The 15772-nt window shown below is 39.9% G+C and overlaps 1 pseudogene; it reads right to left on the bottom strand.

Moving 5' to 3' along the window:
* Positions 1 to 14026: 14026 nt before the first annotated feature.
* Positions 14027 to 15541, bottom strand: LOC136316698 (germ cell-less protein-like 1 pseudogene; annotated as a pseudogene).
* Positions 15542 to 15772: the final 231 nt, after the last annotated feature.

Here is a 15772-nt window from a genome sequence, read left to right as displayed (position 1 = left end):
TTAAATGAAACACTAGAACAATTGGCTATGATAGACATCTACAGGACATTTCATCCCAAAGTACCAGAGTATACATTTTTCTCTAGTGTACATGGAACATTCTCAAGAACTGACCATATGTTGGGCCACAAAAATAACATCAACAAATACAGAAAGATTAATATTATACCAAGCATATTCTCTGATCATAAAGCCTTGAAACTAGAATTCAACTGCAGAAAAAAGGTACACAAACCCACAAAAATGAGAAACTAAACAACATACTTTTAAAAAATGAGTGGGCCAAGGAAGAAATAAAAGCAGAGATCAAAAGTTACATACAGACAAATAAAAATAACAATACAACATATCAGAATCTCTAGGATGAAGCAAAAGCATTAATAAGAGGGAAGTTCATATCACTACAGGCCTATATGAACAAACAAGAGAGAGCCCAAGTAAACCACTTAACTTCACATCTTAAAGAAGAACAAAGTCAGCCAAAACCATCAGAAGAAAGGAAATAATAAAAATTAGAGCAGAAATAAACAAAATAGAGAACAGAAAAACTATAGAAAAAATTAATAAAACAAAGAGCTGGTTCTTCAAAAAGATCAACAAAATTGACAAACCCTTGGCAAGACTCACTAAGGAAAAAAGAGGACCCATATAAACAAAATCCAAAATGAAAGAGGAGAAATCACCATAGATATCATAGATATACAAAGAATTATTGTAGAATACTATGAAAAACTATATGCCACCAAATTTAACAATTTAGAAGAATTGGATAAATTCCTAGAACAATACAATCTTCCTAGACTGAGTCATGATGAAGCAGGAAGCCTAAACAGACCAATGAGCAGGGAGGAAATAGAAACAACTATCAAAAACCTCCCCAAAAATAAAAGTCCAGGGCCAGACAGCTATACTAGTGAATTCTATCAAACATTCAAAGACTTGGTTCCTATTCTACTCAAAATCTTCCAAAAAATTGAAGAAGAAGCAATACTTCCAAACACATTTTATGAGGCCAACATAACCCTCATACTGAAACCTGGCAAGGACAGCACACAAAAAAAGAAAACTACAGACCAATATCTCTAATGAATACAGATGCTAAAATACTAAACAAAGTACTAGCAAATCGAAGATAACAACATATTCAAAAAATAATACATCATGATCAAGTGGGATTCATCCCAGAATCACAAGGATGGTTCAACATACGTAAAACAGTTAACATAATACACCATATCAACAAATCAAAGGACAAAAACCATATGATTCTATCAATAGATGCAGAAAAAGCATTCGATAAAATACAACACAGTTTTATGTTTAAAACACTCAACAAAATGAGTGTAGAAGGAAAAGATCTCAAAATAATAAAAGCTAGTTATGATAAATTATCAGCTAATATCATATTAGATGGCATAAAAAATGAGGACTTTTCCCCTAAAATCAGAAACAAGACAAGGTTGTCCACCCTCTCTGCTCTTATTTAACGTTGTGCTGGAAGTTTTAGCCAGAGCAATCCGACAAGAAAAAGATATAAAAGGCATTCACAAAAATAAACTCAAAATGGATAAAAGACTTAAATGTAAGCCTTGAAACCATAAGCCTCCTAGAAGAAAACATAGGCACTAAGCTCTCTGACATCTCTTGCAGCAATATATTTGCTGATTTATCTCCACGGGCAAGTAAAATAAAAGACAGGATAAACAAATGGGACTATATCAAACTAAAAAGCTTCTGCACAGCTAAAAACAATAAGAACAGAATAAAAAGACAAACTATGCAATGGGAGAATATATTTTGACAATACGGCTGATAAGGGGTTAATAACCAAAATTTATAAAGAACTTGTAAAACTCAATACCAGGAAGACAAACAATCCAATCAAAAAATGGGCAAAAGAAATGAATAGACACTTCTCCAAAGAGGACATACAGATGGTCAATGGGCATATGAAAAAATGCTCAACATCACTAATCATTAGAGAAATGCAAATTAAAACCACAATGAGATATCATCTCACACCAGTCAGAATGGCGCTCATCAACAAAACAACACAGAATAAGTGCTGGCAAGGATGTGGAGAAAAGGGAACTCTCCTGCACTGCTGGTGGGAATGCAGACTGGTGCAGCCACTGTGGAAAACAGTATGGAGATTCCTCAAAAAATTAAAAATGAAACTGCCTTTTGACCCAGCTATATATACCACTTTTAGGAATATACCCCAAGAACACCATAGCACTGTTTGAAAAGAAGAAATGCACCCCCATGTTTATGGCAGCATTGTTCACAATAGCGAAGATCTGGAAACAGCCCAAGTGTCCGTCAGTGGACGAGTGGATTAAAAAGCTTTGGTACATATATACTATGGAATACTACTCAGCCATAAGAAATGATGACATCAGATCAAACAACATGGATGGACCTTGATAACATTATACTGAGTGAAATAAGTAAATCAGAAAAAACTAAGAACTGCATGATTCCATACATAGGTGGACATCAAAATGAGACTCAAAGACATGGACAAGAGTGTGGGGGTTACGGGGTGGGGAGTAGGAGAGGGATGGGGTTGGGGAGAGGAGGGGCACAAAGAAAACCACTTTGAAGGTGACGGAAGAAATTGGACTTTGGGTGATGGGAATGCAGCATAATCAAATGTCAAAATAACCTAGAGATGTTTTCTCTGAACATATGTACCCTGATTTATCAATGTCACCCCATTAAAATTAATTTTTAAAAATATTAAAAATGAAAAAAAATTTTTTCAAAAAAAAAGATTCAATTTTTGCAGTGTCAGATTTTTGAGCTAGTAAGTTCCATATTGCAGTGAAAAAATAAAGAGCCTAGTGATCAATATGCAGAGGCCATCTTTGGCTACTTTATGTAAAAGTCCGTTCTTTGATCCCAGTATTTTTTTTTGTAATCTAAATTATATTTTATTTCATAAGCCCTCAGCTTAGAGCCAGCGATAAATTATCTTCAGCACTCAAATCATATGAGGATTTCATAATCAGTTTGAAGCCAATCTGCCTATTTATTGAGGAAAAGCCAGGAAAATATGTCAGCAAAACACTCCACAGATTTTGACTTTATTGTTTAGTTTGTATGGTAAAATTATGATCCCTGCGGTGCATGTTCCTGTCGAACTGTAAAACACAGTGTTTTCTACGCACATGGAGAAGGTCTGTTAATATGTGCACAGAGCTCTCCTTAATGGGCCAGTACGTAATCTAAGGTTAAGGTGATACACGTGTGGATGTGTTAACACTGGCAATGTGTCAACAATGGTAAAGGTAAGAACTTCTCAATTATGAAAGGGGCACAGAAACTGTATAACAGCTAATGTAAATGGATGCCACCTTCAGCTAGAAGTAGGGTTCTAATTGTACCGTGGGTATATATTTACATCTCCTATATATAGGGAGCAGTTCCAGGTTTGTCCCACAGTACCTTTAGTGAAGCAAAGTACATGGGAGTTGGATAAGAACACCTTTCTCCTGTTAACATATCACTGAATGGAACATCTTAGTGAGATCTGTAACTTCAATTTGCCCATGTTATTTTGAATGTCATATATTAACATGACATTGTTAAAGGTGCTATAATAAAGGAAATAATCTTGTTCAGCACTCTGTAGTTGACAGTTAGCCAATACTCATTTGTAGTTTCCTTAAACATAAGACATACTTGGATAATTGAAAGGTGAGATGACACCAGTCAGTACCCCATCTTTAACTTATTAAGTCAAATAACTAGCAGCCTAGTTAAAAATGGACTAAAGATTTAATAGGCATGCATCCAAAGAAGACATACAAATGAACAACAGACATGAAAAAATTCTGTCACCAATCATTAGGGAAATATAAATGAAATATTGTTTCACACCTATCAGGATGGCTATTAACAACAATACACAAGTGTTGGTAAAAGTGTGGAGAAGTTGAAACATTTGCACACTGTTGATGGGAATGAAAAATGGTGCATTTCCACTATGAAAAACAGTATAAATGCTCCTCAAGCAATTAAAAATAGAACAACTATATGATCTACCAATTGCACACCATCCACTTCTGGCTACCTATGCAAAATAACTAAAATCAGGAAGTTTGAGGGATATCTGCACTTCCATGTTTACTGCAGCACTATTTTCAATAGCTATGATGTGGAAACAACTTAACTTTCCATCAACAGATTAATGGATTAAGGAAATGTGCCACATACGTCCAATGGAATACTGTCTAACTCTAGAAAGAAGGAAACTCTACAATACGTGAGAGCACAAACAGATATTGTAGACTTTATTTTAAGTGAAATAAGCCAAACACAGAAGGACAAGTACTGCATGATTCCACTTACATAATATATCTATAAGAGTCAAATTTATAAAGTCAAACCTTGAAATGATTGTTACCAGGGGTTGAGATGAGGAGGGGAAAGGAACAGTTATTAATCAACTGGAATGAAGTTTTAGTCAAGCAAGATGAGCTCTAGAGATCTACTGGACAACATTGTATGTATACTCAGCAATAATGTGGTATAGACTTAAATTTTGTAGACAACGTAGAACTCATGTTAATTATTCTTACAAAAATAAAACACAAATTTAAAAAATTACCAAATAACCATGACCTTTCCACTAAGTAGAAGCATAGCATAGAAAGCATTTCCTGACTTGCTCTTTGAGGCAATTATTACCTTAAAGCAAGCCAAACTTAAATCAATAAATTACCAGTGACATCAGCAACATGTAACAAATTACGTGTTTATATCTCCCCTTTTAATCAATGAATTAGATATCCATACAAGAACAAAAGAGCCTCTGTGATATTTTGGTACTTAACATCTTACTTCAAGGGACCATAGGGGAATCTCACCGACGTGTATCACCTGTAAAATACAAACCTCCACACAGGCCACAGAACTGGTGAAGGCCGCAGAAGTTTCCTTTCTAGACACCGCTAGCCTCTGTCTGGAAAAGCTTGAGTGAATATTGACCAGGGCAATATTCAGTCACTCAGGCATGAAAGATCTTCCAAAAGTCCAGCCTTCTCAAAGGGAGACTCTAGTTCACCATTAGAGAATAAAAAGAAAAATACGACTCTTGTCACAGCAAAGGTGGTAAGAGAAATTTTTCAGGTGCTGTCTCTATCCTAAGGAAACACTGAACAGAACTGATTCATGTGGTGCAAGCAACCTTTCCCATGAGAAAAAGAATAGTGGTGAGTGAGTGCCTAGCTATCCCAGCTGGGCAGAACACAGCTAGAGAAAACCTTTTTTTCTTTATGATCACCCACAGTACAAAGATGGGAACTCTCCACAGGGAACAAGAAGGATATTAGGAAAAAGTCAGATAAGACCTTATAGGAGCATTAAAAAGACTGTGCTCAGCAGGATATTCACTCACAAACCTCAGGGAGTACCATCCCAACTCACTGAGTGCTTAACATGCACCTCCTTCCACTCTGTAGCCAACTCCTTGTGTGCACTCCCAAGGACAACCAGGAGACTAAGCTCAGAGAGCACTAAGAGTACTCTCAGAAAACAGACCATAATTATTGGTCAAGGGAGAAACCACAAACTTAAGTTATAGTGCCACCTTCTGGAAAACAATAGCCATTTTGGTGAATTGTAAGAATCAGAGAAGACACACAAGCTTAAACATCTGATAACCAGAGAGCAAGAAGAGTGGACCAATCCCACCTTCACAAACACAGATGAAACATCAGGTAATAACAATGCCGTTGCACATACCCCACATCTGCTGAAGGCAATGAACAAAAAGTTAAGAAGGTGTCTGTCATTTAAAAAGCAAAAGCGGCCTGACCTGTGGTGGCGCACTGGATAAAGCATCCACCTGGAAATGCTGAGGTCGCTGGTTCGAAACCCTGGGCTTGCCTGGTCAAGGCACATATGGGAGTTGATGCTTCCAGCTCCTCCCCCCTTCTCTCTCTCTGTATCTTGTCTCTCTCTCTCTCTCTCTCTCTCTCTCTCTCTCTGTCTCTCCCTCTCCTCTCTAAAATGAATAAATAAATTTTAAAAAATTAAAAAAAAGCAAAAGCACAAACACTTAACTACAAGGTATATTTTAAAAATCAAGAAAATATGGAATCACAGAAAGGAAATAATTCTTCTGCAACTGAGCATAAATGCAGAGAACACAGCAATTTAACTGATAAAGAATTCAAAACAGCAGGTGTAAAAAAGAACTCAACAAGAGACAAGAAATCTCAGAAACACAATTCCATGAAGTTTAGAGTTAAATATATGAATAAAATTAGTTATTAAACAAGAGATTAAAATTATAAGAAAAGAAACAAATTCTGGAGATGAAAAACTCAATGAATTAAATAAAAAGTATAATAGAAATCATGTATAATAGAACAGAAATAAAAGGGTAAGTGACTTGGATGACAGGATTGTTGAAATAACACAGTTAGAAAAGAAGAAATAACAAAGATTTTAAAAGAGGAAAAGGCCTGATGATGTATGAGAGACTATAGAAAGACAACTATCAGAATAATCAGGGTACCAGAAAGAGAAAAGAGAGAGAAAGGGGCAAAGAGTTTATTTGAAGAAATTAATAGCTGAGAACTACCCAAACCTGGAGAAGGAGAGAACAACATAAACATAGCAGTGCACCGATTAACACAACACCGTATTTTCTCAGTGCCACCAGACCTAGAAAAATACACATTATAATTAAGCTGTCAAAGATGGAAGAAAAAAGAATCTTCAACTCACCAACAAAAACAGAGAGTCACCTACAAAGGAACTCTTATTAGGCTTTCAGTGGATTTCTCACTAGAAACACTATAGGATGTGAGAGAGTGGAATTATATGTTCAAAATGTTGAAAGATAAAAAGCTCCAGCCAAGAACAGTTTATCCTGAAAATCTGTTCTACAGATATGATGAGACAGATGTTTACTGGAATGAGTGGAGTGATCACATTATAAAGTATAAAATCTTGAATCACTATATTGCACATCTGAAACTAACATAACTAATATCAGGATTGAAAGTTAACCACTCAAATATGATATAAAATTTAAAGAAAAAATTCATTTAAATAGCGACACTTATCATAAATTGTTAACTAATAAACAACATAAAAGAGATAATCAATAATATGCAAAAGAGGTGAACAAAGATAAATTGTTATCAGCATAAAACATACTGTCTTATCTATGAGATGTTATAGGTAAGATTCAGAGTAACCAACAAGCTAAAATCTAGAGTAGCTTTGCAAAACATTTTTAAAAAGTGAAAAAGAGCATACTATGATGGAAAAATGTCAAATTACAAAGGTAGGCAAAAACAGAGGGGGAAGAGGGAAAAATAAAAATCTAAAACAACCAGGAAGGAATCAATAAGGTGGCATTAGTAAGACCTTGCACATCAATAATTACTCTAAATGTTAATGCATTGAAACACCAACCAAAAAGCACAGAAGTGGCTAGATGGAAAGATGGAAAAGACAAACAAAATGAAGAGCTAACTATATGCTGAGAGAGACCCAGTTCAACATTAGGACACACACTGACTCAGTGAAAGGATAGGGAAGGTATCCCATGCAAGTGAAAACCAAAAGAAAGTAGAGGGAGCTATACTTATGTCAGAAAAAAAAGAGTTTACTTTAATCCAAAAATCGTAACCCAGGCACAAGGAACGTAATTATATATCATGAGAGGATTGAACCATCAAGAAGATATAACAATTATAAATGTATTCATTAGAGTGCCTAACTATAGTAAGCAAATAAAAACAAATATGAAGGGAGAAATAGACAATACATTAATCATAGAGTACTTTAATACCCACTTAAACTATGAAATGATTCTCCAGACAGAAAATCAACCAGGAAATAAAGGACTTGAACCACACATTACAGCTAATAGACCTAACAGATGTCTCTAGAACATTACATCTGACACCAGCAGCATACCCATTTTTCTCAAGTGGAGACAGAACATTTGTCAGGTTAGATCATATGACAGGACCCATCACAGATCCTATAGAACTTTATTTTTAATTTATTTTTAGGTTTTATTTTTTATAGAATTTATTGAGGTGTCATTAGTTAATAAAATTGTACAGGTTTCAGGTGTACAATTCTATAGAACATCATCTGTATATGGTATTGTGTCTTCACCATCCCAGCTCGAATCTCCTTCCATCAACATTGATGCCCCCTATCCTGTCTTCTACCCTCCACCCCCTTTCTCCTCTGGTAATCACCATGCCGCTTTGAAGGATTGAAATAATACCAAATACGTATCTTTCCCAACCACAGTAGTGTGAAACTAGGTATCAACGTGAGGGAAGCTGAAAAAATCTGAAAATATGTGGAAACTAAACAACACACACCTAAATGACCAGCTTATTAAAGAAGTAGAAAAGAAAAATAAAAGATTATCCCAGACAATTTAAAATGAGAACACGACCCTGGCCGGTTGGCTCAGCGGTAGAGCGTCGGCCTGGCGTGCGGGGGACCTGGGTTCGATTCCCGGCCAGGGCACACAGGAGAAGCGCCCATTTGCTTCTCCACCCCTCCCCTCTTTCCCCTCTGTCTCTCTCTTCCCCTCCCGCAGCCGAGGCTCCATTGGAGCAAAGATGGCCCGGGCGCTGGGGATGGCTTCTTGGCCTCTGCCCCAGCGCTAGAGCAGGGGTCTCAAACTCGCGGGCCGCGGGCCGCATGCGCCCGCCCAGCAATTTTGTGCGGCCTGCAGACTGGCCCGCAGACTAATCAAACTTCGTGGATTAGTCTGCGGGCCTCACAAAATTGGTGGGTGGGCCGCACGGCCGCGAGTTTGAGACCGCTGCGCTAGAGTGGCTCTGGTCGCGGCAGAGCGACGCCCCGGAGGGGCAGAGCATCGCCCCCTGGTGGGCAGAGCGTCGCCCCTGGTGGGCGTGCTGGGTGGATCCCGTTCGGGCGCATGCGGGAGTCTGTCTGATTGTCTCTCCGCGTTTCCAGCTTCAGAAAAATACTAAAAAATAAAAAATAAAAAAAATAAAAATAAAATGGGAACACAATGTACTAAAACCTATGGGAGGTATAAAAGCAGGACTGAAAGGAAAGTTTATCATCATAAATGCACATATAAGGTTTGAGAATGCTCGCAATCAACCTAACTTTACACCTTAAGGAACGAGAAAATCAAGAACACATCAGAGTAGATGTAAATGAAATTGAAACCAGAAAAACAATAAAAAGTGTCAATGAAACTAAGAGCTGGGTTGTCAAAGAGACTAACAGAAGTGACAGACTTTTAGCAAGACTAAGAAAACAGAGAAAGATGTGATCAGAAATGAAAGAGAAATTACAACTGACACTATGGAAATACATACTATAATATGAGATTGTTATGAAAAAGTACTTTAGATAATGTGGAAGACATAGATAAGTTCTTAAAGTCATCGACCCTGCTGAGACTGATCCAAAAAAGAAATAGAAAGTCTAAACAGACCAACAATGAAAAAAAGAGATTGAATCACTAATCAAAACCACCCAACAGAAAACTCCAGAAATAAAGTTTCACTGGTGAGTTTTACTAAACATTTAAAGAAAAATAATGCCAATTTTTCTCAGCTCTTCCAAAAAATTGAAGAGGAGAAAACCCTATCAAACTCTCTACAAGGGAACATTACTCTGATACCAACACCAGAGAAGGGCACTACCAGAAAACTCTAACATAGATGCAAAGATTCTCAACAAAATATTAGAAAACCAAATAAGTAAACTCATTAAAAGGTTTATACATCATGGCTAAATGAGATTTATCCCTGGGATGCAAGAATGGTACAACTTATGTATATCAATAAATTTATACCACATTATCAACAAATATATACCATATTAGTATAATGATGATAACAATCATGTAATGACCTCAATAGATGCAGGAAAAACTTTTTGGGAAAAAAAACCCAAAACACCTCAACAGGTTGGGTGTAGAAGGAATACAGCTCAATACATTAAAGGCCACATATGATAAACCCACATCTAACACTGCACTCAGTGGCAAAGAATAGAAAGCTTTTTCTCTAAGATCAGGAACAAATTTAGAGTGCCCACTCACACCACTCATATTCAATATAGTACTTTACGTTCTGTATAGATCAAGCAAGACAATGAAAAAATGGATTCCAAATCAGAAAGGAACAATTAAAATTGTCATCATTGTCATATGACGTTATGATTTTTTACGGTTCAGACACACAAGGAATAAGACATCAGATGAAAGTAGTACAACCAGAGGGCTGAAACTGCACCACTGCGTATTTATTGAGTTCCAAAAGCCACAGCTCAGCAGAATATATTAGAAAGCTACAAAACCCTTTTTTTTTTCCAACTAAACCATCCTTAATCCTGCGTATCTACTGCTTCCTTCATTATCAAAGTCAAGAGAAGAATCTGAGTCCCAGAGTTTATCAATCAAAAGCCACATCAGGTTCTTTTTTTTTTTTTTTTAATATTTTATTTATTGATTTTTTAGAGAGAGAGGAGTGTGAGAGAGAGACAGAGAGAGAGAGAAGGGGGAGGAGCAGGAAGCTTCGACTCCCATTTGTGCCTTGACCGGGCAAGCCCAAGGTTTCGAACCGGCAACCTCAGTGTTCCAGGTCGATGCTTTATCCCACTGCGCCACCACAGGTCAGGCCGCCACATCAGGTTCTTGATGGCATTTCTCCAAGAATCCCACATACTTGCATTCAAGACACTGCAAGCCAGTCTCCTGTTATGGTTAACCCACTCCAAGATCTCTTTTCTCCAAGTAACCCCTGCTCTGAAGTTAACTACAGTTCATATTTGTGTAGGGTCTTTCCCTTCAAGATGATGTGATCTTATATAAAGAAAAGACTCAAGTAGAAAGCTGTTGGATCTAATAAACAATTCAGTAAATTTTCAGGATGTAAAATCTATACGCAAAAAGCACTTGCTTTCTTATACATTAGCTATGAGACAGCTGGAAAATAAATAAAAAAACAAACCCATTTACAGTAATGTCAAAAACAGTAAAATATTTAGGAATAAATTAACCAAGGAAGTGAATGATCTGTACAATGAAACTTAATGTTCTTTGAGGAAAGAAACCTAAGAGGACACTAACAAGTAAACAGACATTCTGTTTTCATGCACTGACAGACATAATATTATTAAAATGATCATGCTAAGCCCTGGCCGGTTGGCTCAGTGGTAGAGCGTCGGCCTGGCGTGCAGAAGTCCCGGGTTCAATTCCCGGCCAGGGCACACAGGAGAAGCGCCCATCTGCTTCTCCACCTCTCCCCTTCTCCTTCCTCTCTGTCTCTCTCTTCCCCTCCCGCAGCGAGGCTCCATTGGAGCAAAGATGGCCCGGGCGCTGGGGATGGCTCCTTGGCCTCTGCCCCAGGCGCTAGAGTGGCTCTGGTCGCGACAGAGCGACGCCCCGGAAAGGCAGAGCATCGCCCCCTGGTGGGCAGAGCGTGGCCCCCTGGTGGGCATGCCGGGTGGATCCTGGTCGGGCACATGCGGGAGTCTGTCTGACTGTCTCTCCCCGTTTCCAGCTTCAGAAAAATACAAAAAAAATAAATAAATAATTAAAATGATCATGCTACCCAAATTCATCTATAGATTTAACAAAGTCCTCATAAAAATTCCACTGGAATTTTGCACACAGATAGGATAAATAGGAATTCTAAAGTTTGTACAAAACTTACAAAATCCCTGAATAGTTCAAGGGATCACATAGAAGGAAAACAAAACTGGAGGTCTCACACTGCTTTATTTCAAGCTCTACTACAAAAGCTAAGTAAAGAAATCAGTAGGATATTGGCATGAAAATGGACACATAGACCAACGGAACAGAATACAGAACCTAGAATGAAACCCCACATATACAGTCAACCAATACTTGATCATGAAGCCAAGGACATCATAATGGAGAAAGGGTAGTCTCTTCCACAAGTTGTGTTGGGAAAGCTGCAATTTCCACATGCAGAAAAGGAAATTGGACCTCAGTCTTACACCACTCAGAAAAATTAGCTTGAAATTGATTATAGACTGAAATGTAAGAGCCACTACTGAAAGATGCCTAGAATAAAACATAAGAAAGAAACTCCTCAACATTGCTTCTGGCAATGATTCGGGGGTATGACAACAAAAGCATAAACAACAGAAGAAAAAAAAAACAAATACCCTGGGTGTTTCTGGTAGTAACACCCTGCAACCTACATGGAAATCAAAGGACGAAAGACAATGCCAAAGGTACAATTCTAAAATAATGTCCCAAACTAAGTAACAGCAGGGTCAAGTTACCATCCCCAAGAATTCAAAGACCTTCCATAATTATGACTTACTGTTTTCTTTTGCTACTTTATTTTGTTCTCTAACTTCCAGAAAGTGGTCATACCTCATCCAGAAACTATCCTAGTGTAAGCAGAGTAAAGGTTTCCACACTGAAAATAAAACAATTAACCTACAAAATAAGATATTTGCAAACCATATATACAAATAAATTAATATCCAATATTTACAAGGAACTCATACAACGCACTAACAACAGTGGAAACAAGAAGCGGTCTGGTTTACAAATGGCCAGAGGAACTAAAGACACATCTTTCCAGAAAAAAAAATTCAAATGGTTAACAGGCACATGAAAAGTTGTTCAACATGATTGCTTTAAGCATCAGGGAAATGAAAATCAAAAATCACAATGAGCTATCACCTTACACTTGTGAAAATGGCTATTATTAAGGTGACCAACTTTTTTACCATGAAACGGAGGACAAAAATAAATTGAAGAAAACAATATCGTAAATAAAATACATTTTATTCATTTCAACAATAACAGACTATAATACGATAAATGCATAATAAAAACATTTGTAACAATTTATACTGTATGCTTAGGTGCCTATTAACTTTTAATAATAATTGTAAGAAAAAATTGCTCATTTACATACAAATACGTCACATCATGCAATGGATCAACTCTGCATCGATCAAATATGGACATTCACAGATATGTCTTCCAATATCAAAAAGGAAGATATGTAGGAGGATACTTTTTGAGGGAGGGTGGAACTTACAAAAGAAGAACTGTCCTCCCTAAAGGAGGATGAACGGTCAACTTACTATTAACAACCATACAGCAGTAACAGTGTTGATGAAAATGTGGAGGAAAGCAAACCCTTGTGCTCAGTTGATGTGAGTGTAAAGTGGCTTAGCCATTATGGTCAACAGTACAGAGGTTCCTCAAAAAATTAAAAAGACACTCTAGGGTTGAAGAACAGTCAACAAAAAGATCATCAATCAGTGGTGGATTAAGGTCAGTTGAGGCCCCGGCAAGGAAGAAAATATTGGACCCCTTATCATTAGAAAATATTGAAACGTGGGGTTTTGCGGGGCCGTTCAGAAGTCAGAGCCCAGGCTGCCGGCCCAGTGCGCCCACCCTTAAATCCGCCTCTGTCATCAGTGCAGTGTGGGCCTGTTCACTTAGTGACAGATCATGGAAAGCAAGTAATACACTCAGTGGCGGGAAATGGAGAAAGGGGAGCAATTTGAATGGAAACAGTGGTGGTGCTGCTGGTGGTGGTGAGAGAGGGCATGGCAGCTCTAAACAAAGTCAAAGAGAAGTCAAAGTACTCCTTTGACACTCATTTAATCAAATTTAATCAAACTAATGGAAAAGAGTTCAACTAAGAGTACTAGACTACGTGGACTCACATTTGCTCTCCTAAAGTCAATTGGCCCTTGTTTTGCAGAAATGATGTAGGTCAATCCATGGTGAACCAGGAAGACAGGTTGCCACATCAACAGCAGGCATGAATTCTGGAGGTGTTTGGGGGCTTCAAAATATGTCCTCTTCCCTAGGCACCAGGAATCAGTTTCAAGTATTACAAGCTACAGTTCAACAAAGCCTCAGGAAGAGTTGGTCACCAGAGATGTGAAAGACCAGTTGATCCCACAGAAAATATGGCACCTCGAGCAAGCTGACCATCCCTGTGCTCAAGGAGCAGCGGCTCGACTTTCTGGGATGTTGCCTGGGTCCTCACTCTGGGCTGCGGCCCTCTCTGGGGAGGTACAGGAAGTTACAGGCCACATACATGGGGAAGAACACATCTTGGCCCTCCAGGTTCATTACCTCTAGCTCTTGATCTCTTCTCAGGGTAAGCAGCTGGTATTCTGTGCTCCTTCTGAAAATAGCTCTTCCATCCCTGTTCATGGAAACCACGCAGAGGCGGAATGCGATCTTTCTTTGCCAGAGGAAGCTGACCCCAAGGCCACAGGGACTGTTCAGTGCCCTGCGCTTGAAGGTGATGCGCCGGTTGCCATAGGACACCACCAGGTCCCAGACATAGCTGAAGCCAGTCCACTGCCAGCTGCATGGCATTTCTCCATGGAGCTGGTGCCCACATCGCATGCTGTTCCCCTGGATGTCAGACACGTTGGCAACAATGGGCCCGAGCTCCCTGTCCTGCTCAGCCTGGAGTAGGGTAAGCAACTCCTCTCTGTACACTGGGGACAGCCACGTGGAAGGGATCAACAAATCCTGGTCGATGATGCGTGTCGACGGCAGGTCACAGACGATGTAGGCCAGCCGCAGATGCTGGAACACTGGCACGAAGGCCCTGCCCTGCTCAGTCTCCAGGAAGGGGGTGCCCTCTGACTCCGTCTTGGCCCTAGCAAACCACATGTTGGCGCTGGACAATAAGGTACACTTCCTGCGGGTACACCTCCATGTGGGCTGCAGCTGCAAGTACATCCACTTCTTCAGTGTGGTGTACACGTCCATCTCGACTTGCATCACTAAGAGCTCCGAAGAGGCAATGAGCTCTTTCATGATATCCAGGCTCACTTCTCTCAATAGTGCATCACTATTGCAAGTCATTAGGTTGTCCAGCAGCCACTGGAAGCACACGGCTCTGATGCCTGGGAGGCCGTAGGTCTCAGCACACTGGTAGTAAATGAATACGGTTTGGGCGCTGACAGTCTCTGTCATGACTGCCCCACACTGCCGACTCAGCTCGTCCAGCTGCAGCATGCTGGCCGTGGCCAGGATGGAGACCACTCGGTTGGGTGGAATGTGCACGCATTCTCGATACAGGGAGCTTAGAGCCTCATGCAGTGCCAAATGATCAATGTTCTCGTCAGGCATTTGCAACTCTATAACATTCATGGTGGTTTCCCGCCAAGCGCCACTGAACATGCTGGCGAAGTACCCTGACTGGCACAAATAGGCCCTGTGCAGGTTCCATGCGTGCCCGAATGCGCGGATCTGCACGTCGCTGCCCTCCCCATTGAGGAACAGAGCATTGTAACGGGGACTCAGACGGCCTTTGGCACGCTTCGAGGCGAGCTCTTTTTCGTGGGCACCCCCTGAGTCTCTATTCCGTTTGCGGCCGCCATGACTGGTGCTGGGTCCGGCCTCCTCACTCTCCGACTCTGCCTCGGCTACCATTACCATGGCTTCCCCCTGGGCTTCCTCCTCCTCCCCACGGACACCTGGTTGTTGTGGGGCACGACCCCGCAGGAGCCGCGGCAACCGGCTGATTAATGCTCCCATGGCCTGTATGTACCTCAGAAGCGCAAACGACACACTCACTCCCACGGCCTCTGCCCAGAGTGCTTCTGGGTACAGCTTCTACTCTCGCATCAACCATGAACTCGTGCGAGAACCCACGGCCTCTGCCCAGAGTGCTTCTGGGTACAGCGTCTGCTCTCGCATCACCCATGAACTCGTGCGAGAACCCAGGGCCTCTGCCCAGAGTGCTTCTGGGTACAGCTTCTACTCTCG

This window comes from Saccopteryx bilineata, chromosome X (genome assembly GCF_036850765.1).
Source record: "Saccopteryx bilineata isolate mSacBil1 chromosome X, mSacBil1_pri_phased_curated, whole genome shotgun sequence".
Taxonomy (NCBI): Eukaryota; Metazoa; Chordata; class Mammalia; order Chiroptera; family Emballonuridae; genus Saccopteryx; species Saccopteryx bilineata.
Note: the sequence above shows the minus strand (reverse complement) of the source record. Positions and strands in the feature narration are given on the sequence as shown.